At 38.1% G+C, this 25,620-nt stretch overlaps 2 pseudogenes; both read right to left on the minus strand.

Moving 5' to 3' along the window:
- Positions 1-1,198: 1,198 nt before the first annotated feature.
- On the minus strand, positions 1,199-2,403 carry LOC138442959 (small ribosomal subunit protein uS9m pseudogene; annotated as a pseudogene).
- Positions 2,404-20,800: 18,397 nt separating this feature from the next.
- On the minus strand, positions 20,801-21,762 carry LOC138442891 (protein MAK16 homolog pseudogene; annotated as a pseudogene).
- Between the last annotated feature and the right edge of the window lie 3,858 nt (positions 21,763-25,620).

The raw sequence follows: 25,620 nt of genomic DNA on the forward strand, positions 1-25,620 counted from the left end.
AAGAGGCTCTTTAGTTCTTCTTCATTTTCTGCCATAAGGGTGGTGTCATCTGTGTATCTGAGGTTATTGATATTTCTCTTGGCAATCTTGATTCCAGCTTGTGCTTCATCCAGCCCAGCATTTCACATGATATACTCTGTATATAAGTTAAATAAGCATATTCGTAGGGGATTTGATTTTAAGTCTAGGTGGATGGCCTAGTGTTTTCTCTGATTTCTTTAGTTTAAACTTGAATTTTGCTATTAGAAGCTAATGATTTAAGCCACAGTTAGCTCCAGATCTTGTTTTTGCTGACTATGTATAGCTTCTTCATCTTCAACTAAAAAGAATGTAGTCAATTTGATTTTGGTATTGACCATTTGGTGATATCCATGTGTAGTCATCTCCTGTTTTGTTGAAAATGATGTTTGCTATGACCAATGCATTCTCTTGGCATAATTCAGTTAGCCCTTGCCCTGCTTCATTTTGTACTCCAAGACTGAACTTGCCTATTACTCCAGGTATCTCTTGACTTCCTACTCGTGCATTCCAATCCCCAATGTTGAGTAGAAATCTTTTTTGATGTTAGTTCTAAGAGTTTTTCTAGGTCTTCATAGGACTGATCAACTTCAGCTTCTTTAGCGTTGTTGGTAGGGGCACAGACTTAAATTACTGTGATGTTGAATGGCTTACCTCGGAAACGAACTGAGATCGTTCTGTCATTTTTGAGGTTGCACCCAAGTACTACATTTTGAACTCTTTTGTCAATTAATAGAGCTACTCCGTTTCTTCTATGGGATTCTTGCCCACAGTAGTGGATATAATGGTGACCTGAATTAAACTCCCATTCCCATCCATTTTAGTTCACTGATTTCTAAGAGGTCGATGTTCATCCTTACCATTTCCTGCTTGGCCGCATCCAGTTTTCCTGGTTCGGGCCCTAACATTCCCGGTCCCCATGCAACACTGTTGTTTGCACTGGCCCTCACTTTCACCACTAGGCCTATCCACAGTGAGCGTCATTTCTGCTTTGTCCCAGCCACTTGGTTCCTTCTGGGCTATTAGTAGTTGTCCTCCTCTCTTCCCCAGGAGCATATGAGATACCTTCCGACCCGGGCGCCTCATCTTTTGGTTTCATATCCTTTTGTCTTTTTGTACAATTCCTGATTTTCCCACGGCAAGTATATTGGGGTGGTTTGCCAGTCCCTCTTCCAGTGGATCACGTTTTGTCAGAACTGTCTACTATGAGATTGGAATGTGCAGCTGCAAACCAATCAATACCAGCTATTATCGGCAACCACCAAACCCTGTGAGAGAGGCATAGAACAGATCCTTCCTCAGAGCCTCCAGGAGAAGCAAGCTAATATTGCCAATACCTTGATTTTGGACTGCTAGCCTTCAGAACTGTAAGAGAACAAATTCTTGTTTTAAGCCACCTAGTTTGTGATACTGTCTTATAACATCTCTAGGAAACTAATACAGAGAGAAAACATAGGTAAAGAGAAAATCAATACCAGATAATACCACATTGATAATCTTTTCAGCAGCCAAATGGACTGAGCTTATTCTTGATCTGACAGTTTTTCCACTAACATTTTTTCTAGTTCCTCCTTAATTAGTCATCTGCTGCCAATTGGGTCTTTGGTTTTTAGTTTTTTCTGAAAACAGACCTTGAGCTCACAACTGGTTTTTTTTTTTTTTTTTTCTTCTTCTTCACATGTAGTAGCTTTCTGTGTGCCTCATGCATTCTTGAATAATATGCTTGTTTGCCAGTATAAAAAGAACATGAAATGGGCGGCCATCTTCTCCCCACTGGATGCTCTTTGTTTTGGAAAAATCTCTTCAGGATACTTCATTATTGGCTGGGCTCACTTCTCAAACCCCTGGGGAAAAGGTAAGTAATCACTCTGTCAATATTCTCTTGTGTAAAACTTTCTGAATCTTTTCCCATCATGTTAGTTAAATGTCTCTTTCCTATGTTGAATTCTAAAATCTGCTGTGTAAGTTTCATGTCTTAAAGCTGCAATATTTTTCTTGTTATAACTGCAGTGTGTCTTAGCCTTTGCTGTGCTTAGTCACTCAGTCGTATCCGACTCTTTGTGACCCCATGGACTGTAACCCGCCAGGCTTCTCTGTCTATGCAAATCCTCCAGGCAAGAATACTGGAGTGTGTTGCCATGCCCTCCTCCAGGGGATCTTCCCAACACAGGGATTGAACCCGGGTCTCCCAAATTTCAGGCAGATCCTTTACCATCTGAGCCACCAGGGAAGCCCTTCTTAGCCTTGATAACTGGCATCTGGTACTTGTCTGTAGCTCAGCAGTGGCGGCTTTCCAGAGGCCTTGTCTAGGGGCAAAGCTAATCCTAACCCTAAGAAAGAGACAGAAGGAGGCAGCTGGGGGCAGGACACACAGGGAACAACCATGTTGGCAAAGGGAGATAGAGAGAGGACAGAGGGCCAGGGCCTGCAAACTGCAGCACACATCTTTTAAAATACTAATTTTAAATTTCATGCCTGCAGTCCCCATCTTCAGTGATTTTGGAGCCCCCCAAAATAAAATCTGCCACTGTTTCCAGTTTTTCCCCATCTATTTGCCATGAATTGATGGGGCTGGTTGCCATGACCTTCATTTTATGAATGTTGAATTTTAAGCCAGCATTTTCACTCTCTTTTCTCACTCACATCAAGAGGCTCTTTAGTTCCTCTTCACTTTCTGCCATTAAAGTGGTATCATCTGCATATCTGAGGTTATTGATATTTCTCCCAGCAATCTCTTGATTTCTGGCTCATGATTCATCCAGCTCAGCGTTTCATATAATGTACTCTTCATATACATTAAATAAGCAGGGTGACAATATACAGCCTTGACATATTTCTTTCCCAGTTTTGAATCAGTCTGTTGTTCCATGTCCAATTCAAATTGTTGCTTCTTGACTTACATATAGGTTTCTCAGGAAGCAGGTAAAGTGGTCTGGTATTTATTCTCATTTCTTTAAGAATTTTCCTCAGTTTATTGTGATCCATACAAAGGCTTTAGCATAGTCAGTGAAGTGGAAGTAGATGTTTTTCTAGAATTTCCTTGCTTTTTCTATGATCCAGTGTATGTTGGCAATTTGATCATTGGTTCCTCTGTCTTTTCTAAATCCAACTTGTACGTCTGGAAGTTCTTGGTTCATGTATTGTTGAAGCCTAGCTTAAAGGATTTTGAGCATTACCTTGTGCATCTCAATGAAGCTATGAACCAGGCAGTTCAGGGATAAGGCAATGGCAAACCACCTCAGTATTCTTGCCTCAAGAACCCCATGAACAGTATGAAAAGGCAAAAAGATATGACACTGGAAGGTGAGCCCTCCCAGGTTGGTAGATGTCCAATATGCTACTTGGGAGGAGCAGAGAAATAACTCTAGAAAGAATGAAAATTCTGGGCCAAACAGAAATGACACTCAGCTGTAGATGTGTCTGGTGGTGAAAATAAAATCTGATGCTCTAAAGAATAGAGAGGGACTATCATTATAGATATTAAAGACATAATAAGAATAATAAGAGAGTGTGAGTGAGTGAGTGAAAGTTGCTCAGTTGCATCTGACTCTTTGTGACTGCATGGACCATACAGTCCATGGAATTATCCCAGCCAGAATACTGGAGTGGGTAGCCTTTCCCTTCTTCAGGGGATCTATGCAGCCCAGGGATCAAACCCAGGTCTCCCACATTGCAGATGGCTTCTTTACTAGCTGAGCCACAAGGGAAGCCCAGTAAGAGAATATATTGACAACTGTATGCTCATATGTTTAACAACTTAGGTGAAATTGATGAATTCTTTGAAAAATACAACCTACCAAAACGGACACAATATAAAACAGAAATTTGGAAGAGTTATATATTGTACTAGATTTGTTGATTGATTAGAAAAGTAGTGTTTTTCCTTCTTTTTATTTCATGCCTGATTTTTTAATAGAGTGTCTTAATGTATTTTGTGTGTGTCATAGATCTCTTTATTTTAATCTGGTAACAAAATACTGTTCTCCAGCAGCTGATTTTACCTTTGTCATGTGATCAAAGTTAATACTACCTATGATGGGACAAACTGATATCATGCACCTCCTGATATGATGCACTGAGAAGGACACAGTGTCACTACTGTGGTATTCTCACCAACAATGAATAATCTGAATTTAATCATGAGGAAACATCAGATAAATTCCAATTGAGCAGCATTCTACAAAATAACTGGCTAGCATTCTTTAAAGTGTCAAGGTCATCAAAGACAAAGAAAGGCTGAGTAACTACTTCAGCTTATAGGAGAGTAAAGTGACATGACAACTACAGGCGTCGTAGGTTAGATCTTGAAGCAGATAAAGAATATTAATGGGTAAATTGGTAAATTTGAAGAAAGTCTGTAAATTAGATAATAGTGTTACTTAATGTTAAGATTGATTCTAATACTATTTTCTTGATTTTAATGATAGTACTGTGGTTATTGAGAGTGAAATCCAGGAGTTGGTGATGGACAGGGAGATCTGGCATGCTGCAATTCATGGGGTTGAAAATAGTCGGACACAACTGAGCGACTGAACTGAACTGAACTGAACTGAACTATGGTTATATGGAACTTCCTTGGTGACTCAGACAGTAGAGACTCTGTCTGCAATTTAGAAGACCTGGGTTTGATTCCTGGGTTGGGAAGATCCCCTGGAGAAGGGAATGGCTACCCACTTCAGTATTCTTGCCTGGGAAATCCCATGGACAGAAGAAGCATGGTGGGCTATAATCCATGGGATTGCAAAGAGTTGGACACAACTGAGTGACTAGAACTCTGGCACTCACTGTGGTTATATAGAAGGTGAAAGTGTTAATCTCTTAGTCATGTCTGACTCTTTGACCCCATGGACTGTAGCCCTCCAGGTTATTCTGTACATGGGAGTCTCCAGGCAAGAATACTAGAGTGGGTTGCCATTCCCTTCTCCAGTAATCTTCCCAACCCAGGGATTGAACCTGGGTCTCCCACATTGCAGGTAGATTCCTTACCATCTGAACCATGTAAGATGATATTTATAGAATATGAGTGGAAGGTGTATAAGGATCTTTTATACTATTTCTGTAACTTTTTGTAAGTATAGAATTATCTCAAAATTAAATTTTTGTTAACTTCTAAGCTTAAAAATTAAAAGAAATGTAACGAAAAGTAGCTTTTGAACTTAACTTGCTCTCTTCAACTAGTCTACAATTGGTTAACTGCCAGCTGGTGATTATGCTGAGTTCAATGTAGACAGTCTCTGGGCTTTTGGAGTTTGTATTCTGGTGGGGAAAGATATTTATTTTAAAAATACTTTTGTTGTTATTTTTCAGTCACTAAGTTGTGTCCAACTCTTTTACGACTCCATGGACTATAGCACGCTAGGCCTTACCAAGAATGCAAATAGATTTTTTTTGCCAGAGTCTTTTCCATGAACTAGGCTGGGGCAGAATTTAAAAGCACCAAAACTTTGATTCAAGTCCCTAATATTCTAACTTTAAATCCTGAATTTAAAAATTGCAAACTGACAAATTTGTATATGTGTATGTATATTGCTATCGACACCAGACAATATTAGATGTTGATTACATATATATTCATGTTACATTTATCTAAGTTATAAGTAGATTTTTAAATTGTAGATCCAGTGACCAGACTGTCTATTGTTCTTTACAGAAATTACTTTGTCCTTATCTCTGAAGGGGCTGAATTGACCAAACAATAGCAACCTGAGCTAAATCTCCTAATAAAACTAAATACAAATGGGTAATATGTACTTGATTATATTTAATCATTATAATAACTTCAGTAAACAGTTTTGAAGATGAAGTTTTTATTTGCTGGCTGGCCCAGCTTTTCTTATGATTGCTGAAAATTTTGGTGCTGTCTGTGACCATAAAACTTAATATATTCAGGAATTAATTCTATGACCGAGACCTCATGAGAAGACTCCATGACCTATTGAGTTCAACAAAATTGATGCAGAGTGTTTTAGAGCACAGTGATTTGGAAAGCCGGTGAACCAAGAACAAAAAATGTTGGGCTGACAATTCTGTGTCATTCTAGGGCCCCTCTTAGGGCTTTCCAGGTCGTACAGCGGTAAAGAATCTGCCTGCCAATCCAGGAGATGCAAGAGATGTAAGTTCGATCCCTAGGTCGGGAATATCCACTGGAGTAGGAAATGGCAACCCACTGCAGTGTTCTGGCCTGGAAAATCCCATGAACAGAGGAGCTTGGAGGGCTACTGTCCATGGGTTGGACATGGCTAAGCACACACACACACTCACACACACACACACACACACACACACACAGGGCCCCTCTGCCTTTGTTGTACAATGGGTTTGGAAAAAGTCCTCTGACATTCAAAGGACATAATGACATATTTGCACTCATGTTTAATTTTCTGATCCAAGTAATAACTGACACTATAAACTGAGGATTTCTTCAACCTTAACGGAAAAAAATTTTTTTGTTCTTCATGAGCGTCTAAGTGTAAACTCTTAAGGAGAAAAATTTTAGTCTCCCAGTGATGATCTGAAGCTTCACATTTTAAACTTTGGGTCAGTTGTTCACTATGCAGAAAATGTTAAAGCCTGCAGTCCTACCACGTTTTCTCTACCTTTCATTAAGCTTTCAAAATCCCTGTTATGGATAGTCTTTTTCTCTCTCTCAGGGTCTTTTAATTTTTAATCACAGTTGTCTCAAATGCTGATCATATTTCTGAGAAATTACTTTATGTAAAAGATGGAGCAAGATAGAGTTGCCACATACCTTTTTATCTTTTATGTGAAATTATTTGAACTTAAAGTTGTGGTGACAAGGTTGCTTCTAATAGATTCTGTTGCCATGGAAGCAGGCTGTTGAAAAGAGCAAGACTCAAAACCTCCAACTCTTTGCATGTTTATACCTATGCTCACAAATATATAAATTTTACATTGAATGGAAACCTGTTGACCTGCAGTATTTTTCAAAAATGAAAGTTATAGATGCTAATATAGCAGAGTTGAGCTAATTGTATATAATCAAGATTCTTTTATACAATAAATTGGTGAACTGAAATAGATTTTTAAAAATATTTTTAGGAGCCAGAGAGAAGTTATAATTCAAGACCTGAAATGGAAGAGAAGAAAAAAAAAAAGAAGAAGAAGAAGAAGAAAGTGGAAGGAAAGAAGGAAGAAAACAGCTAATTATTCATTCATTAAGTACATACACCAAGTATGTGCCCAGTTCCATAAAGATAAGATTAATATCCAACATTTTCTTTCTATAGTCTCATTGCTTTGTTGTTTTTGTTGTTCAGTAGCTAATTTGTGTCTGTTCTTTGTGACCCCATGGATTGCAGCATGCCAAGCTCCTCTGTCCTCCACTGTCTCCCAGAGTTTGCTCAGATTTATGTCCATTGAGTCAGTGATGCTATCTAACAATCTCATCCTCTGCTGCCCCTTCTCCTTTTGCCTTCAATCTTACGCAGCATCAGGGTTTTTTCCAAAGAGTCAGCTTTCATGGCTTAGCCCAGTACATTACATATAACAGATGCTCAATAAATATTTATTGAGTGAATTAAGCCATAAGGGTAGCAAATATCAATGTTGATGAAAAAGAGATTTGACTCATAATGGTGTAGAGAATCTAAGGGAGAAAGTAGTGTCCCCTTAGGGGCTTCCCTGGTGGCTCAGACTGTAAAGAATCTGCCTGCAGGATTGTGGGAGACCTGGACTTGATCACTGGGTTGGAAACATCTCCTGGAGGAGGGCATGACAGCCCACTCCAGTATTCTTGCCTGAAAAATCCCCACGGTGGGCCACAGTCCATGGGGTTGCAAAGATTCAGACATGACTGAGCAACTAAGCACAGCACAGTGGCCCTTAGAGTATCATACATATGAAACTGGCCAGACTCAGTTAGATCCTCCAGTTAGGGTAAGAGAAGTGCTTGGGCAACTGACCCACTGCACGTGTTACAGCAAAATGCACAACACATAATGTTCAAGAACACTGGCTATCTTTGGACCTCGTCCAGGCAAAGCTGGTAGTAAGAGACTAAAATAGAGCAATATAACCAGGGAGATAGCCAGACCATGGATAGTCCAACAGCTGTTAACATAGTGTGTGCCATGGGAATGTATATACGTCACAGAAGGATTTCTATACAAATGTACAGATATCTTTTTCTAAATATTTCAGTACTGTTTAGAGATTAGTATTGGACATATTCACTCTTTTTTACATCATAGATATATGTTTTACCAGATGCATTTAAAGAAAAATGTTTGTGTGCTTGTGGGCTAAGTTGCTTCAGTCGTGTCTGATCTTTGCAGCCCTATGGACCATAGCCTGCCAGGCTCCTCTGTCCATGGGATTCTCCAGGCAAGAATACTGGAGTGGATTGCCATGCCCTCCTCCAGGGGATCTTCCCAACCTAGGGATTTGAACCCACATCTCTACGTTTCCTGCATTGGCAGGCAGGTTCTTTACCACTAGTGCCACCTGGGAAGCCCATAAAGAAAAATATAAAATTTATTTTAAATTGTGAAAACATTTACTTTGAAATAATTTTAGACAAAGTTGCAAAAATAGTACAGAGTTCCTATAGAATCTTTGCCCAGTTTCCCCTCATGGTATCTTCTTATATAAATACAGTACAGTGATACAGACCAGGAAAGTAACATTACTACAACAATGTTAACTAAACTAAAAGTCTTACTCAAATTTCTTTTTTTTTTCATTAATATTCTTTCTCTGTCCCGATATCTATTCCAGGATCTCATTGTTTATTTCTCATGTCTCCTTAGCCTCCAGTGTGAAGCCAAAACCTCTTTTAAAAAATGAAATTTTACTTTCATCAGAAAAATATGTCAAACGTTAAATTTTCAATTATTAATAGTAGTATTGCTATTTCTGGGTCCTTCCCCATTTTCAGAGCACAGCCAAGAAAAAGAAGTAAGAGTCTGTATTTAATTGGGGAGAAGACCTACCACTCTCTTTCCTACAACCTGGGCTTCTCTGATAACTGCTTTGTGTTGTTTGGATTTAATTCTTGCAGAATTTTGAGGGGAACATTCAAAATCTGTGGACAACTTTATAGTTGACAAGTTGCAACAGTTGTCAACAAGGGTAGAAGAAGAGTAGAGGAGTAGAGAAAAAATGAGGTGGACTTTATTCAGCAGGACATTCTGCTGATGTGGACTAGAAATATACTAAGGAATTGAGATTACAAATACCATCCGAAAGACAGAGTTTAGGACAGAATTTTTGAACTCCAGTGCCAGATAAGTATTGTGAATAACTGGAATTGGTACTAAATCAGGGACTTGTGTCATGATAAAGACAGAATGAGTGAAAAAAAATGGCAAGTATCATCTGGCTCAGTCAGTAATGAAATGGGGTGTGGTGAACTGGAGGACACATATCACATCTAAAGCCAGTAGTTGGTATTTAGCTCTATTTGGAATTTACAATCAGAATTTGGGTCCAGTGTTGCAAGATTCTCAGATGGTTTTTTACAAGAGAACTTTTTTCCCCAAAAGAATTTTATGTGAAAATTCTTATTTTCATTTTAGTTTTTAAGATTTTTGTGAGATCTACAGTCACAAAAGTTATAACATTAAATTTTCTCCATAAAATATGCACATGAGTCTCAGTTAAATACATCTAGATGCTAGATGGTCTGCTGGAGTGAAGTGAAGTGAAAGTTGCTCAGTCATGTCCAGCTGTTTTCAACCCCATGGACTATGCAGTGCTGGAATTCTCCAGACCAGAATACTGGAGGAGGCAGCCTTTCTCTTCTCCAGGGGATCTTCCCTACCCAGGGATTGAAACCAGGTCTCCTGTACTGCAGGTGTATTCTTTACCAACTGAGCTATTAGGGAAGCCCCTTAAGTGTACTCAAAATCTAAGTGACTCATTTCTACTCACTGGTCCTGTAATAGGTACAAGTCAAATGCCATAGAAAAAGTTCAAACTACTTCATGTAACAAACATTTAATTTACTGCCGGGGTCCAGCCCTGGTGGATCCAGGGTGATTCAAAGGGGAGACGGATAGGCGAGGAAAACTTATTTATTTAGAAATATAAGATTAGATTAGGAAGAAATAGTATAGTAGGAAATTTAGGTGGGGAAAAAGAGGCTGGATAACTTGGTTTACGGGGAAAACCAATAAAACCTCGAGACAAGAGGTTTGCACCATCTACGTTAGGCCACCGGTGCCCACTTGAATATCGAAGGGTGCCCCACCTTAGGCTCCCTTTCACGTGGGTCTAAGAAGCCAGGGCAAGTAAGTAGACGTGGTGAGCCTCCCTGCTCCAGATGGGAATTCAGCCGAAAAAGGGGAGAAAAGAATGACATGGGGGGCCCAGCATCGGTGCAAGACTCAAGACTTTATTTTCAAAATCAGCTTATATACCCCAAGTTGTACATAAAGAAATAATGGAGTATATAGTTATGCAGGGGCAGCAGTCCTGACCTTCATGGAGACCAGGCTTTCTTTTTGCATATCTTCCCGTATACAAAAGGTCTCAGGTGGTTTACATTATCTTCTGGCCAAGAGGCCTGTTAACATTTTTATGGCTCTCTTCCTGGATAATTGTCTGTCAACCAGAAAACTCCTTTTCCCTAGAAGTGTTTTTTCTTTACTCTGCAATTTACTATTAGTAAGTTCAGACAAATCAGAAAAAGCCAAAAATCTATTCTACTAAAACTTTATAGGAAGATGATATAGTCAACACTGCTGATAGAAAATTCTTATTTTTAAATGTTAGTAACTAATTTGCCTGTGAGTTTCTCTTGAAACTCCCTCAACTCTTGAATTGCCTAAGAACTCCAAGGCCTTTCTCAGTCAATCAGAGTCACTTCTCATCCAAACACTGTGAAAAGAAAAAAACAGGACTAATCAGTCTTCTTTTGCTTTTACAAGCATGCTGTGGGAAAAACTATAGGCAAGTCCAGCAAACAAAGGAAAGTAACTTACTTTATAGAGAAGAGGGAAAGGCTGGGAGGAAGTGTTTTGAATGAAAGTCCATTGGAGGAAAGTGAGAATTTAGGTTAGTGATGGCTTCCCATTGGCTGAATTGCAATGTTTTCATTGGTGGCACTTGTCACTGGGCAAGGACAAAATCTTCCTCCTGCTGGTTAGTAAAGTAGTAACCTTCCTTCTGTTAGAGACACAAGGTATGTCTCTTCCTTTTAGGGGTCTGCAGATGGCAATGAGTGGTAGTGTGTGAGAGCTTCCCCTTCTGGATTCCCAACTTCAATTTAAATGAGGTTTCCTGTATTCAGTGTTACACTCCCAATTGAAGAAATTCCGTATGAGAGAACTTTTGAAACAGACTCTCACAAACCCAGCTTATATGTACCCTTGCCATAAACAGCACCCAGGCTCAGTTCAGTTCAGTTCAGTTGCTCAGTCGTGTCCGACTCTTTGTGACCCCATGAATTGGGAATTTTCAAATGATTTTTTTTTAATCTCATTTATTTCTCTGGACAGAGGAGCATGGTGGGCTACAATTCATGGGGTCACTACCTGCTCTCATACAATGAAAGACCTTTATAATGAAAATTCTTTGTTCTTACTACTTATTCTAGCCTTTCAGTCTCTTTCTAGCCTCTTATCCATCCCTGCATGGTTGGAAACTTCTGTTTGATTGTGAAAAATACTGTTCCACTACCAAAAGTGATGTCTGGGGAATTTTTAAGAAGATAGAGTATCAACCAGAATGTTAATCTTATTTTATTTTCAGGTATCTATTTTGTCCCCAAACTTGTACTTAATATAAACTTAAGTGTGTGTGTGTGTGTGTTAGTCACTAGTCATGTCCGACTCTTTGTGACCCCATGAATTGTAGCCCACCATGCTCCTCTGTCCAGAGAAATAAATGAGATTTTAAAAAATATCATTTGAAAATTCCCAAAGCACAAATGTAAAATACTAGTCTAGAGTAGAAAACTTTGTAAGTTTCAACATGAAAAAGTTAGTGCTAATGTAATTGAAAAGTCAGTATGTGATAACTTTTATCACTATGCTTATACTTTATCAATAACAGGAAAAAATTGTGTGTGATATGGTTAAATTGTTCATATTGATCACCCAGCAATTTTATACATGATCTAAGAAAACCATAGAATACTACTCTTTAAAAAAATTAATTAATTTATTTTAATTGGAGGCTAATTACTTTACAATATTGTAGTGGGTTTTGCCATACATTGACATGAATCAGCCATGGGTGTACATGTGTTCCCCATCCTGAACGCCCCCTCCTACCTCCCCTACCCTTTAACATAGTAAACATGGGTCAAAATGTTAATATTAAACAACTTAATTATTTCTTTCCTCAGAATAAGAGCTTCCTGGCAAAATGATTGCAGCATCAAGGAATGCTCTGGATTAAATAGGCCCTGGACACTAATTCCAACTTGCTGCCTACATTCCCTCAGTCTTGGGCCTCATCTTGGGCATGAAATTCTGTAGTAGTTGTGTTTTTCCTTTGAGAGTCCATATTTGCATGTGGATGTGGATGTTTTGAGAACCCGTTTTTGAAAAGTTAACTGGTTGGTTGGATTTGAAAAGACCATGAAGGATCAGTGATCCATTAAGCAAACACAGATTTAACCACCTACGTGGTGTTGTCCCAATCTTATTCGTGAAAAAGAAATAAATGTTGGGGGCAAATTAACTCAGAACCTCTCTAGGATTTCTTAATGGATCTAAACTCCCTTAAGAAATGCTTGGAGTTTTTGTTTTACAATTAAAACAAGAAATTCTTTATTTCACATTAAGAAGCTGACATCCTTTAACACCTGAAATCAGAGCTTTTTAACTAAGCTCAGTCACCCATGAGAATTAATCTTCAATATTTAAATAAAGGATATTATGAAGGATTGGCCAAGATGATTCCCATGATGAAAACCAGTGTAATGATACTAAGAGCAAACTGTGCAAGGCCAACTTGGGTTCAGGTACTTTCAGGGGGTTTCCCAATCAATGTTATGACTTCCTAAAAGGGATTATTGCCAAAATTTTACTGATGACGAATAATTGATTCAACTGGCTTCTCGAATACGTAGTTTACTGATTGAAATAATTGGATAAAAATGTAGCGTACCCAAAATGGCTCATTTTAAAATGGATTCAGGCATTTTATAGGTCAAACCAATCAAGTCTCTCCTTCAAACATAAATATGTACATATCTCTGAAGTGAGATTTAATTGTGTCCCCCCAAACAATATTATAAAAAAAGTCATATCACACACATAGCATGGCTTTATGTATCCAAAGAAAGACACGCAAAGACAAGCACTTTCACTTGCCATGTGATGCTGTTCCTAGAACGGTGTGTTCAGACTGCCTTTCAAGACTTTTAAAAAGACATAATTGGCGAATCATCCAAAGTGAAATATATTTGAAAGTATTTTTCTTATTTTATACTAGATTAGGTTAGACATTTGTTGATATAGCAAGTACTTTTGGGTTATACTTTTATAATACTATGTTATGCATTAGAATATTTTTGTGGGTTTAAAGTGTTTTGCTTTATTTTTACTATTTTAATTGTATGTTTTGAAGGTTTTTTTATGTTCTATTTATTACATTTATAACTGTTACTTTTCATAATAATACTCTTAATCCTCTATTATTTTAAATAGATATCTGTTAATTTCCTTCTGTGGATAATAAGCAAAATTAGGTATTTCTTTTTCCTTCCAATTCTTTAAGTCATTTTTCTTTTGCATTCATTTTGCTTAATTATATTTTTTAGTGTTTAACTTTTACTATATACACCCAGAGGCAAATATACTTGAAAGTATTTTTTTAATATATACTATTTTCTGTGTTTAAGTGATATACCTTAAACCCTAGTTGCATATCAGTGTACTTTATAATTTTTATGAGAGATCTTCATTTCTATATTGTCAAAGTTTATACCATTCTCACTTGACAATATAACCATAATCCAACAATTGTGTTACTGTTGGTCCTATGGTTATATAGGATTAATATTCACTGTCAGTTTTCCTTCATCTCTTGTGTGTGTGTTAGTCACTCAGTCGTGTCCGACTCTCTGTGACCCCATTGGACTGCAGCCCACCAGGCTCGTCTGTCCATGGAATTCTCCAGGCAAGAACACTGGGGTGGGTTGCCATTTCCTTCTCCAATGTGAATTTTAGTAGTAGTAGTTTAGTCGCTAACTTGTGTCCAACTCTTGCGACCCCACAGACTGCCATGTTCCTCTGTCCCTGGGATTCTCCAGGCAAGAACACTGGAGTGGGTTGCCATTTCCTTCTCCCCCTTCATCTTGTACTTGAATGAAATTCTTAAATCTATTCTTTTTCCTTTTCAAATTGGTTTTACTTTTATACTTGGATGATATAAAGGTCAGGTATAATTTTTTATTAAGTGGCATTGTCTTTTTTTCAGTGATCTGTAGGCAGGGTTCAATGACTCTTTCATGACAGTGTTGACTTGGAGACCTATCTGATTTGTTCTCCTTTACTGACTTTTGTGGGTTAGTCCCAATTCATGCCTATTGTCCATGCATTCTTTTAAACAATATTGTATAAGTTGATGTTATAGCTAGGATATTAGTATAAGTATTTCATTATATTCCAAGTCTAATAATTGCTTATTTAACTTACACGCAGAGTACATCATGAGAAACGCTGGGCTGGAAGAAGCACAAGCTGGAATCAAGATTGCTGGAGAAATATCAGTAAGTTCAGATATGCAGATGACACCACCCTTATGGCAGAAAGTGAAGAGGAACTAAAAGGCCTCTTGAGGAAAGTGAAAGAGGAGAGTGAAAAGGTTGGCTTAAAGCTCAACATTCAAAAAACTAAGATCATGGCGTCTGGTCCCATCACTTCATGGAAACAATGTCAGACTTTATTTTTTGGGCTCCAAAATCACTGCAGGTGGTGACTGCAGCCATGAAATTAAAAGACGCTTACTCCTTGAAAGGAAAGTTATGAACAAGCTAGATAGCATATTAAAAAGAGGAGACATTACTTTGCCAACAAAGGTCTGTCTGGTCAAGGCTATGGTTTTTCCAGTGGTGGCATATGGATGTGAGTTGGACTGTGAAGAAGGCTGAGCACCAAAGAATTGATGCTTTTGAACTGTGGTGTTGGAGAAGACTCTTGAGAGTCCCTTGGACTGCAAGGAGGTCCAACCAGTCCATTCTGAAGGAGATCATTCCTGGGTGTTCATTGGAAGGACTGATGCTAAAGCTGAAACTCCAATACTTTGGCCACCTCATGCAAAGAGTTGACTCATTGGAAAAGACCCTGATGTTGGCAGGGATTAGGGGTAGGAGGAGAAAGGGACAACAGAGGATGAGATGGCTGGATGGCATCACCGACTCAATGGACATGAGTTTGGGTGAACTCTGGGGGTTGGTGATGGACAGGAAGGCCTGGTGTGCTGTGATTCATGAGGTCTCAAAGAGTCAGACACGACTGAGCCACTGAACTGAACTGAACTGAACTGAATTATACTATAACTCAGTTTGACTGGTTTATATACTTTTCTTCCTCAGGTGTGATAGGCTTTTTCAATCAGTAGATAAAGTCCTATTCTCCTCCATCTTATTGTCTCCCTCTCCCTTTCTCTCTTCCTCCTTCTCCTCATACCCCTTCCCCTCCCCTACCCCACTTCTTCCCCTCCTCTACCCCACTTCTTCCCCTCCCCTACCCCACTTCTTCCCCTCCCCTCTCTTCCCCGCCTTGTTCCTCCCCTCCTCCTCCTCTCCTCCTTCTCCTTCCCCTTCTTCTTCTCCTTTATTTCTTCTCTGCTTCTTCCTCTTCCTCCTTCTCCTTTTCCTTCCTACCCTTCTCTCTCTTCTTTCTTCTCCATTTTCTTCTTTGTAATCCTTTTTACTTTTTACATATTTAATTTTCTCACTTAGGGCCACTATATCCCTTACTGACATTTTAGCAGTACCTATTCTCTTTCGTGATGCTTCCAGTTTTTACTCTATTTCTGTGGCATTCTTCCATTTTATTCCTGGACTCAGTCCACTTTTCTCTTCTCGTTCCTAAGCTCTTGTACCTATGCTCTCTGCTTTGTTTTATAAAGATACTTTATTATTATTACTATCATAATTCATGGCAAAATGATGGGTCACACTAATATTTGATCTGCGACTTAAATTTTTTTTTGGTTGGCTTCATAAACCTTGTTTTTATTTTTTTTTTATTGAAGGATAATTGCTTTACAGAACTTTGTTTTTTTGTCAAACCTCAACATGAGTCAGCCATAGGTATACATATATCACTCCCTTTTTGAACTGCCCTCCCATCTCCCACCCCATCCCATCCCTCTAGATTGATACAGAGCCCCTGTTTGAGCTGCCTGAGCCATACAACAAATTCCAGTTGGCTATCTGTTTTAAATATATTAATGTAAGTTTCCATGTTACTCTTTCCATACATCTCACCTGTTCCTCCCCTCTCCCCATGTCCATAAGTCTATTCTATATGTTTGTTTCTCCATTGCTGCACTGTAAATACCACTTTATAGATTCCGTAAATAAATGTTAGAATACAATATTTGTCTTTCTCTTTCTGACTCACTTCACTCTGTATAATAAGTTCTAGGGTCATCCACTTCATCAGAACTGACTCAAATGTGCTCCTTTTTCTGGCTGAGTAATATTCCATTGTGTATATGTACCACAACTTCTTTATCCATTCATCTGTCAATGGACATCTAGGTTGCTTTCATGTTCTAGCTATTGTAAATAGTGCTGCAGTGAACAAGGGAAACGTGTCATTTTCAATTTTGGTTTCCTCAGGGTATATGCCTAGGAGTGGGATTGCTGGGTCACATGGTGGTTTTATTCCTAGTTTTTAAAGGAATCTTCATACCGTCTACCACAGTGGCTGTATCAGTTTACATTCCCACCAACAGTGTAAGAGCAGTCCCTTTTCTGCACACTCTTTCCAGCATTTATTGTTTGTAGACTTTTTGATGATGGCCATTCTGACCAGTGTGAGGTCAATCTCATTGTAGTTTTGGTTTGCATTTCTCCAATAATGAGTGATGTTGAGCATCTTTTCATGTATTTGTTAACCATCTGTATGTCTTCTTTGGAGAAATGTCTGTTTAGGTCTTTCTCCCACTTTTTGACTCAGTTGTTTGTTTTTTTTCTGGTATTGAGTTGTATGAGCTGCTTGTATATTTTGGAAATTAATCTTTTGTCAGTTGTTTCATTTGCTTATTTTCTCTCATTCTGAGGGTTGTCTTCTCAACTTGCTTATAGTTTCCTTTGCTGTGAAAAAGCTTTTAAGTTTAATCAGGTCCCACTTGTTTATTTTGTTTTTATTTCCGTTACTCTAGGAGGTGGATCATAGAGGATCTTGCTTTGATTTATGTCGAGTGTTCTGCCTATGTTTTCCTCTAAGAGTTTTATAGTTTCTGGTCTTACATTTGGGTCTTTAATCCATTTTGAGTTTATCTTTGTGTTGGTGTTAGGAAGTGTTCTAATTTCATTCATTTACATGTAGCTGTCCAGTTTTCTCAGCACCATTTATTGAAAAGGCTATCTTTGCCCCATTGTATATTCTTGCCTCCTTTGCCAAAAATAAGGTGCCCATAGGTGCATGGGTTTATTTCTGGGCTTTCTTTCTTGTTCCATTGGTCTATATTTCTGATTTTGTGCCAGTACCATACTGTCTTGATGCCTGTAGCTTTGTGGTATAATCTGAAGTCAGGAAAGTTGATTCCTCCAGCCACATTCTTCTTTCTTAAGACTGCTTTGGCTATTCGGGGTCTTTTGTGTTTCCATATGAATTGTGAAATATTTTGTTCTAGTTCTGTGAAAAATGACATTGGTAATTTGATAGGGATCACATTGAATCTGTAAATTGCATTTGATAGTATAGTCATTTCACAATATTGATTCTTCCTACCTATCTCTCCATTTGTTTATGTAGTCTTTGATTTCTTTCATTTTTGTCTTATAATTTTCTGGGTACAGTTCTTTTGTCTCCTTGAGGTGAAGTGAAGTGAAGTGAAGTCGCTCAGTCGTGTCCGACTCTTTGTGACCCTGTGGACTGTAGCCCACCAGGCTCCTCCATCCATGGGATTCTCCAGGCAAGAAAACTGGAGTGGGTTGCCATTTCCTTCTCCAGGGGATCTTTCCGACCCAGGGATTGAACCCAGGTCTCCCGCATTGCAGGCAGATGCTGTAACTTGTCTCCTTAGGTAAGTTTATTCCTAAATATTTAATTCTTTGTGTTGCAATGGTGAATGGGATTGAATCTTTAATTTCTCTTTTGGATTTTTCATTGTTAGAATATTAAAATGAAAGTGATTTCTGTGTATTGATTTTGAATCCTGCAACTTTGCTAAATTCCCTGATTAGCTCTAGTGATTTTCTGATACTATCTTTAGGGTTTTCTATGTACAGTATCATGTCACCTGAAAACAGGAAGAGCATTACTTCTTTTCTAATGTGGATTCCTTTTATTTCTTTTGCTTCTTTGATTGCTGTAGCTATGACTTCCAGAACCATGTTGAATAATAGTGTGGAAAGTGGACACCCTTGTCTTGTTCCTGATCTTAGGGGGAATGCTTTCAGTCTTTCACCATTGAGAATAATGTTTGCTGTAGGCTTATCATAAATAGCCTTTATTATGTTGAGGTGGGTTCCTTCTATGCCCATTTTTTGAGAAGTTTTCATCCTAAATGGGTGTTGAACTTTGTCAAAGGCTTTTTCTGCATCAATTGAGATGATCATATGGTTTTTATCTTTCAGTTTGTTAATATGGTGTATCACATTGATTGATTTGTGTACATTGAAGAATCCTTGCATTTCTGGAATAAACCCAACTTGATCATGGTGTATGAGCTTTTTGACGTGTTGCTGAATTCTGTTTGCTAAAATTTTGTTGAGGATTTTTTCATCAGTGATATTGGCCTGTAGTTTTCTTTTTTGTGTCATCTTTCTCTGGTTTTGGTATCAGGGTGATGGTGGCCTTGTAGAATGAGTTTGGAAGTGTTCCTTCCTCTGCAATTTTATGAAAGAGCTTTAGAAGGATAGGCATTAGCTCTTCTCTAAATGTTTGATAGAATTCTTTTGTGAAGCCATCTTGTCCTGGGCTTTTGTTTTGGGGGAGATTTTTGATCACACATTCAATTTCAGTGCTTATAATTGGGTTATTCATAATTTCTATTTCTTCCTGGTTCAGTCTTGGAAGACTGAAATTTTCTAAGAATCTGTCTATTTCTTCCAGGTTACCCATTTTATTGCCATATAGTTGTTCATAATACTCTCTTATAATTCTTTGTATTTCCGCATTGTCTGTTGTAACCTCTCCTTTTTCATTTCTAATTTTGTTGATTTGATCCTTCTCTCTATTTTTCTTGATGAATCTAGCTAAAGGTTTGTCAATTTTGTTTATCTTCTCAAAGAACCAACTTTTAGTTTCATTAATCTTTACTATTGTTTCTTTCTTTTTCATTTACTTCTGCTTGGATCTTTATGATTTCTTTCCTTCTACTAATCTTTTTTTTGTTGTTGTTGTTTATCTTTTTCCAGTTGCTTTAGGTGTAAAGTTAAGTTGTCTATTCGATGTTTTTCTTATTTCTTGAGGTAGGATTGTATTGCTATAAACCTCCCTCTTAGAACTGCTTTTGCTGCATCCATAGGTTTCGAATTGTCATGCTTTCATTGTCAGTTGTTTCTAGAAATTTTTTTGATTCTAATCAAATTCAAAATCAAAGTCTTTTGATTTCTTCAGTAACCTGTTGGTTATTTATTTATTTATTTATTTATTTTTTCAGAGGCAACAATGTTTTCCATATACTCTATTTATCCATGTGGGAATTCTTCCTTTGGTCTCATATTCCACAGAAGTTTACTTTTCCAAGCCATCACATATAACAGCTGTGTGTCCATGTATACATACTTTATAAATCATTGTCTCAAAATCTTCAATTTAAAGTTATAGGCAGCATGAAAAGAAATTAACATCCTAAAAATATTGAGGGATACTATATTCATCTTGGCTTTTTAACCTCAAGCAGTTTTCGAGCCCTATATCGAATCTGCTTCATGTTGGCTGGTAGAAAGCTGCTGCTTTGTGAGCCAGTAGGACATTTCCAGTTCCCAGCATTACACCAGTACCATGAGCTGCCCTAGTGTCATCAGTTCTTTCCTTCTTTGAGTCTGATACCAAGAAAGAACCACCAAGGTGAAGTAACAATCAAAAAAACAAGCCTGTTTGGTTTCACGTTTCAGGGTCTCCTGGCTAAAATCCCCCACAGCTGTGAAGACAGTCAGGTGGGGAACTGCATCCGAAGAGTGCACCAGCTTTCTGAAGGTGCTCCCTGTGACGCAACTTAAGACTTGTATTACTTTCCTGAAGAGGAAAGGATTGTCTTTCTCTTCCAGTTGTTTTCAATGGAATTATTTCAGGCAAAAGGTATATTTATACTAAACATTATAACTTAGACCTTCTCTTTCCTTCTTTTTAACTCCCTCAGAAGTAGAGAAAGGAGAATATGAACAAATGGAATCTGGACATTTCTAAATAAAGGGGTGGGGGAGGCATGCAAGGGGGAGGATGCCAAGGAAACAGGGGTGAGTGGGTAACACTTAAATTTAGAAATATTTATACCCACAGACTCACCCCTTATGCTTCTTGGGCTCAAGCTGTTACTTCAACACATGTCATGTAACAATGCTATAAAAATATTTACAATTTAGGCTTTTCTCCACTCCCTCCTTGCCCCACAGAACTAGCATAAATATTAAAAACACAAATATTATGTTTAAAAAAAACAAGAAGAAGAGAAAAATCCAGAAGTGTTATGTGTTTAAGATGTAAAAAAGAAAGATGTTCAGTCCTATTTACAAATGTCTGAAGGGAAGTCACGTGGTTCTGGCCTTGGCCACGGGCTCTGTCTCTTGCTCATACTCTGTCTCTACGTAGGCTCTTTTCCTCCTCAAAGGCCCTTTCAGAGGCGTTTTGCCTTTGTGTTTGGCATCAAGGGCTTTTTCTTCTTCTTCACTGGAGGATTTATCATCCTGACCTTCATCACTGATGGCGTCCAGTTTATCCGTATCCTCAAAATCACTTATGTCACTCTCATCCACTTCATCATCTTCCACAAACTCTCTTTTGCCCACGTCTTCTTCATCTTCTTCATCATCTTTTTCCTCAGCATCTGAAGAGTCACTCTCTGCCTCCTGCTCTTCCAGGGCCTTGTCGAAGGCGTGGATGGGGAAGTTGTAGATGTCACCATATGTATCCTGTTTCAGTCTCCCAGCAACTCTTTTTCGATGGCATTGTCCAGCTGAGCAGCTATTAATGCCTTTTCCTCTCTTCGTTTTTCCCTCCACTTCACCTTCTTACTCAAAGGAACAAGTTTCCTCTGTCGCTTAAGTGTAAGTTTTCAAATTCGAATCAGGTACTAGGTGATCTTGGTGAATCTCTGCCTACATTTGTGTCAAATGAAACGGGGCCAGTAAATTAGGTTTTCATCTATTTGCTCCAGTGCTTTCTTACAGTTTTTATGAAGCCGGACCCGTTCCCAGAGACACCTGGGGAAAGCTGTTCATTCTATAACCTTCATATACAAGTAGCACTGACCTTTCTCTTCTTTGATAGTGGCATACTGACTGTTTGTCAGGGGACAGGATGACTAATTACACAGTCTAGTCAGGCTATATTCATTTCTGCAGAAACTCTGAGTCATGGTTCTTATTTTGAAGGAACAAAATTGCTTGTTTCCTAGTATATCCCAGATAATATCGTCCGACTGCATTTCGTCAGCAGTTCACCAGGTAGAGCTGGGTCAATCGAGGGGAGCAGCCATGCTACTTCCAGAGAATCCCCTGTTGGTTATTTAGAAATGTGTTGTTTAATCTCCATGTGTTTGTGTTTCTTACAGTTTTTTTCTTGTAATTGATATCTTGTCTCATAGCATTGTGGTAGGAGAAGATGCTTGATATGATTTCAATTTTCTTGAATTTAATGAGGTTTGATTTGTGACCCAGGATATGGTCTATCCTGGAGAATGTTCCATGTGCACTTGAGAAGGTGTATTCTTCTGCATTTGGATGGAATGTCCTAAAGATATCAATGAGATCTCATCTAATGTATTATTTAAGACTTGTGTTTCCTTATTAATTTTCTGTTTTGATGATCTGCCCATTGGTGTGATTGGGGTGTTAAAGTCTCCTACTATTACTCTATTACTGTCAATTTCTCCTTTTATGTCTGTTAGTGTTTGTCTTATGAATTGAAGTGCTCTTATGTTGGGTACCTAGATATTTACAATTGTTATGTCTTCCTCTTGGGTTGATCTCTTGATCATTATGTAGTGTCCTTATCTCTCATAATATTCTTTATTTTAAGGTCTGTTTTGTCTGATGTGAGGATTGCTACTCCAGCTTTCTTTTGCTTCCAATTTGCATGAAATATATTTTTCCATCCTCTCACTTTCAATCTATATGTGTCTTTAGGTCTGAAGTGAGTTTCTTATAGACAGCATATATAGGCCTTGTTTTTGTATCCATTCAATCAGTCTGTGTCTTTTGGTTGGAGCATTTACTCCATTTACATTTAAAATAATTACTGATATATATGTTCCTATTGCCATTTTCTTAATTGTTTGGGGTTGATTTTGTAGATCCTTTTTCTTCTCTTGTATTTCTTAACTATATAAGTCCCTTTAACATTTATTGTAAAGCTGGTTTGGTGGTACTGAATTCTCTTAACTTTTGCTTGTCTGAAAAGCTTTTTATTTATCCATCAATTTTGAATGAGATCCTTGCTGGGTACAGTAATCTTGTAGATGTTTCCCTTTCAATACTTTAAATATATCCTGCCATTCCCTTCTGGCCTGCAGAGTTCTGCTAAAAGATCAGCTGTTAAGCATATGGTGTTTCCCTTGTATGTTACTTGATGCTTCTCCCTTGCTGCTTTTAATATTCTTTCTCTGTGTTTTGTCTTTGTTAGTTTGATTAGTATGTGTCTTGGCATGTTTCTCCTTGGGTTCATTCTGTATGGGACTCTTTGTGCCTCTTGGACTTGATTGATTATTTCCTTTTCCATGTTGGGGAAATTTTCAACTATAATCTCTTCAAAAATTTTTTCACACCCTTTCTTTCTCTCTTCTTCTTCTGGGACCCCTGTAATTTGAATGTTGGTGTATTTGATATTGTCCCAGAGGTCTCTGAGACTGTCCTCGGTTCTTTTCATTCTTTTTACTTTATTTTGCTCTTCAGAAGTTATTTCCACAGTTCTATCTTCCAGCTCACTGATGTGTTCTTCTGTTTCAGATATTCTGCTATTGATTCCTTCTAGAGTATTTTTAATTTCAGTTATTGTGTTGTTTGTCTCTGTATGTTTACTCTTTAATTCTTCTAGGTCTTTGTTAATTCTTGCATTTTCTCCATTTTCTTTTCAAGATTTTTGATCATCTTTACTGTCATTATTCTGAATTCTTTTTCAAGTGGTTTGCCTATTTCCTCTTCATTTATTTGGACTTCTGTGTTTCTAACTTGTTCCTTCATTTGTGTAGTATTTCTGTGCCTTTTCATTATTTTTTTTAACTTGCTGTGTTTGAGGTTGCCTTTTCCCAGGCTTCAAGGCTGAATTCTTTCTTCCTTTTCATTTCTTCCCTCCTAAGCTTAGTCCAGGGGTTTGTGTAAGGTTCGTATAGAGTGAGATTTGTGCTGAGTTTTTGTTGGTTTATTTGCTTACTTCCCTGGTGGCTCAGACGGTAAAGCATCTGTCTACAATGCAGGATACCTGGATTCAATCCCTGGGTCAGGAAGATCTGCTGGAGAAGGAAATAGCCACTCCAGTACTATTGCCTGGAAAATTCCATGGACAGAGGAGCTTGGTAGGCTACTGTCCACGGGGTCACAAAGAGTCAGACATGACTGAGCGACTTCACTTTCTGATGGGCAAGACTGAGTGAGGTGGTAATCCTTTCATCAGGCATTTTATCTCCCTTATTTTTTTTGTTTCCATCCTCACACTTTATTATCTTAACAAATGCAGTGGTTTCTCTTGAATTATTATTATAGAAAATTTGTGTATGGAGAATATAGGGTTGTGTTTACAGAATAGAAGAAATTTTCATTATTAACAAAGTTTGTGAATTTGCATTCTGACAGCCATTTCCTTTCTAGCCAGCCTATAAGAAGACAGGGAATGTAAGTTTACGAACACTTCATTCTGTAAAGGTGCCCTATCTAGTTGACCCCTCATTCATTCATATATCTCTGCTTCTGGGACTTTATCAGGCTCAGGAAAGCTCTTTGTCACCAGCCTATACTTTTTTCCCTATTGTTACTAAAAAGGGATCTGATTTTGGATCTTGGAGTAAGCATTCCAGCTTGGAAAATGTTCTTTGGGATCAGCCCTGCGCGGGGCACAGCGCAGGCTCCCCTCATCCAATGCTCTTGCCTGCCTTGATTGTCACTGCTTTTGGAAGCCTGTCTATCAGTTTTATGATTTGCAGATTCATATAAGGCTTTCTCTTCCACATCCCCTTTGTTATTTTTAAATGATATATAGGAAAGAAGAAAGTGACAAAACTATGCTACTCTCTTCAACTAGGAAGTTTCTACCAATAGATTTGATGTGAAGTACCATGACACTAGGGGCTTCCCTGGTAGTTCAGCTGGTAAAGAATTGCCTGCAATGCATGATGCCCCAGTTTGTTTCCTGGGTAGGGAAAATCCCCTGGTGAAGGGATAGGCTACCCACTCCACTATTTTTGGGTTTCCCTGGTGACTCAGATGGTAAAGAATCCACCTGTAATGTGGGAGACCTGGGTTCAGTCCCTGGGTTAGGAAGATCCTCTGGAGGAGGGCATGGCAATTCACTCCAGTGTTCTGGCCTGGAGAATCCCCATGGACAGAGAAGCCTGGTGGGCTACAGTCCATGGGGTCACAAAAAGTTGGACATAATTGAGCGACTAAGCACAGCAGAGCAGCACCATAATACTAATTTGGCTGTAACTATATTCTAAATTTCATTTTGATTTAATTCATCGACTTAATGGACATGAATTTGAGCAAACTCTGGGAGATAGAGAAGGACAGGGAAGCCTGGTGTGTTGCAGTCCCTGGGATCACAAAGAATTGGACATGACTTAGTGACTGAACAACAAATGAACTTTTAGAAGTGAGTTTTTAAATTTCCAGATATAAACGGTTCTTTATTGGCTAGTGGAAGACAGGGGATTATCTTTTGTTTTTATTTCTAATTGTACTGGATTTGGCTTTGCTGAGGCTTCCTCTCTTTCTTTTGATTATGTTTGTTGTTTATTTATAAACTACAGCAATTAGAAATATTTTAATGTCTTCAAAAAAGAATGATTAGTATGTGCTACTATGTATACAACTATATAATGGACTATTATGCCAACATATTTATTAAAAAATCACAGTTTCAAAGAATATTTAATGACAGGAAACATGTTGTTACTTAAAGAACTGTCAACTTACACTAGTTTTTTAATTTAGAGAAGTGAATTCATTAATATGGATGTGTACATTTTAGAAAGTTGGAATGATTTACAATTCATCTTCTTTGTATTTTATTTGTATTTTCCAAATTATCAACATTGAGTGTAGTATAATTACTTAATCAAAAGTAAATAAGT

Source organism: Ovis canadensis, chromosome 6 (genome assembly GCF_042477335.2).
Source record: "Ovis canadensis isolate MfBH-ARS-UI-01 breed Bighorn chromosome 6, ARS-UI_OviCan_v2, whole genome shotgun sequence".
Classification (NCBI taxonomy): domain Eukaryota; kingdom Metazoa; phylum Chordata; class Mammalia; order Artiodactyla; family Bovidae; genus Ovis; species Ovis canadensis.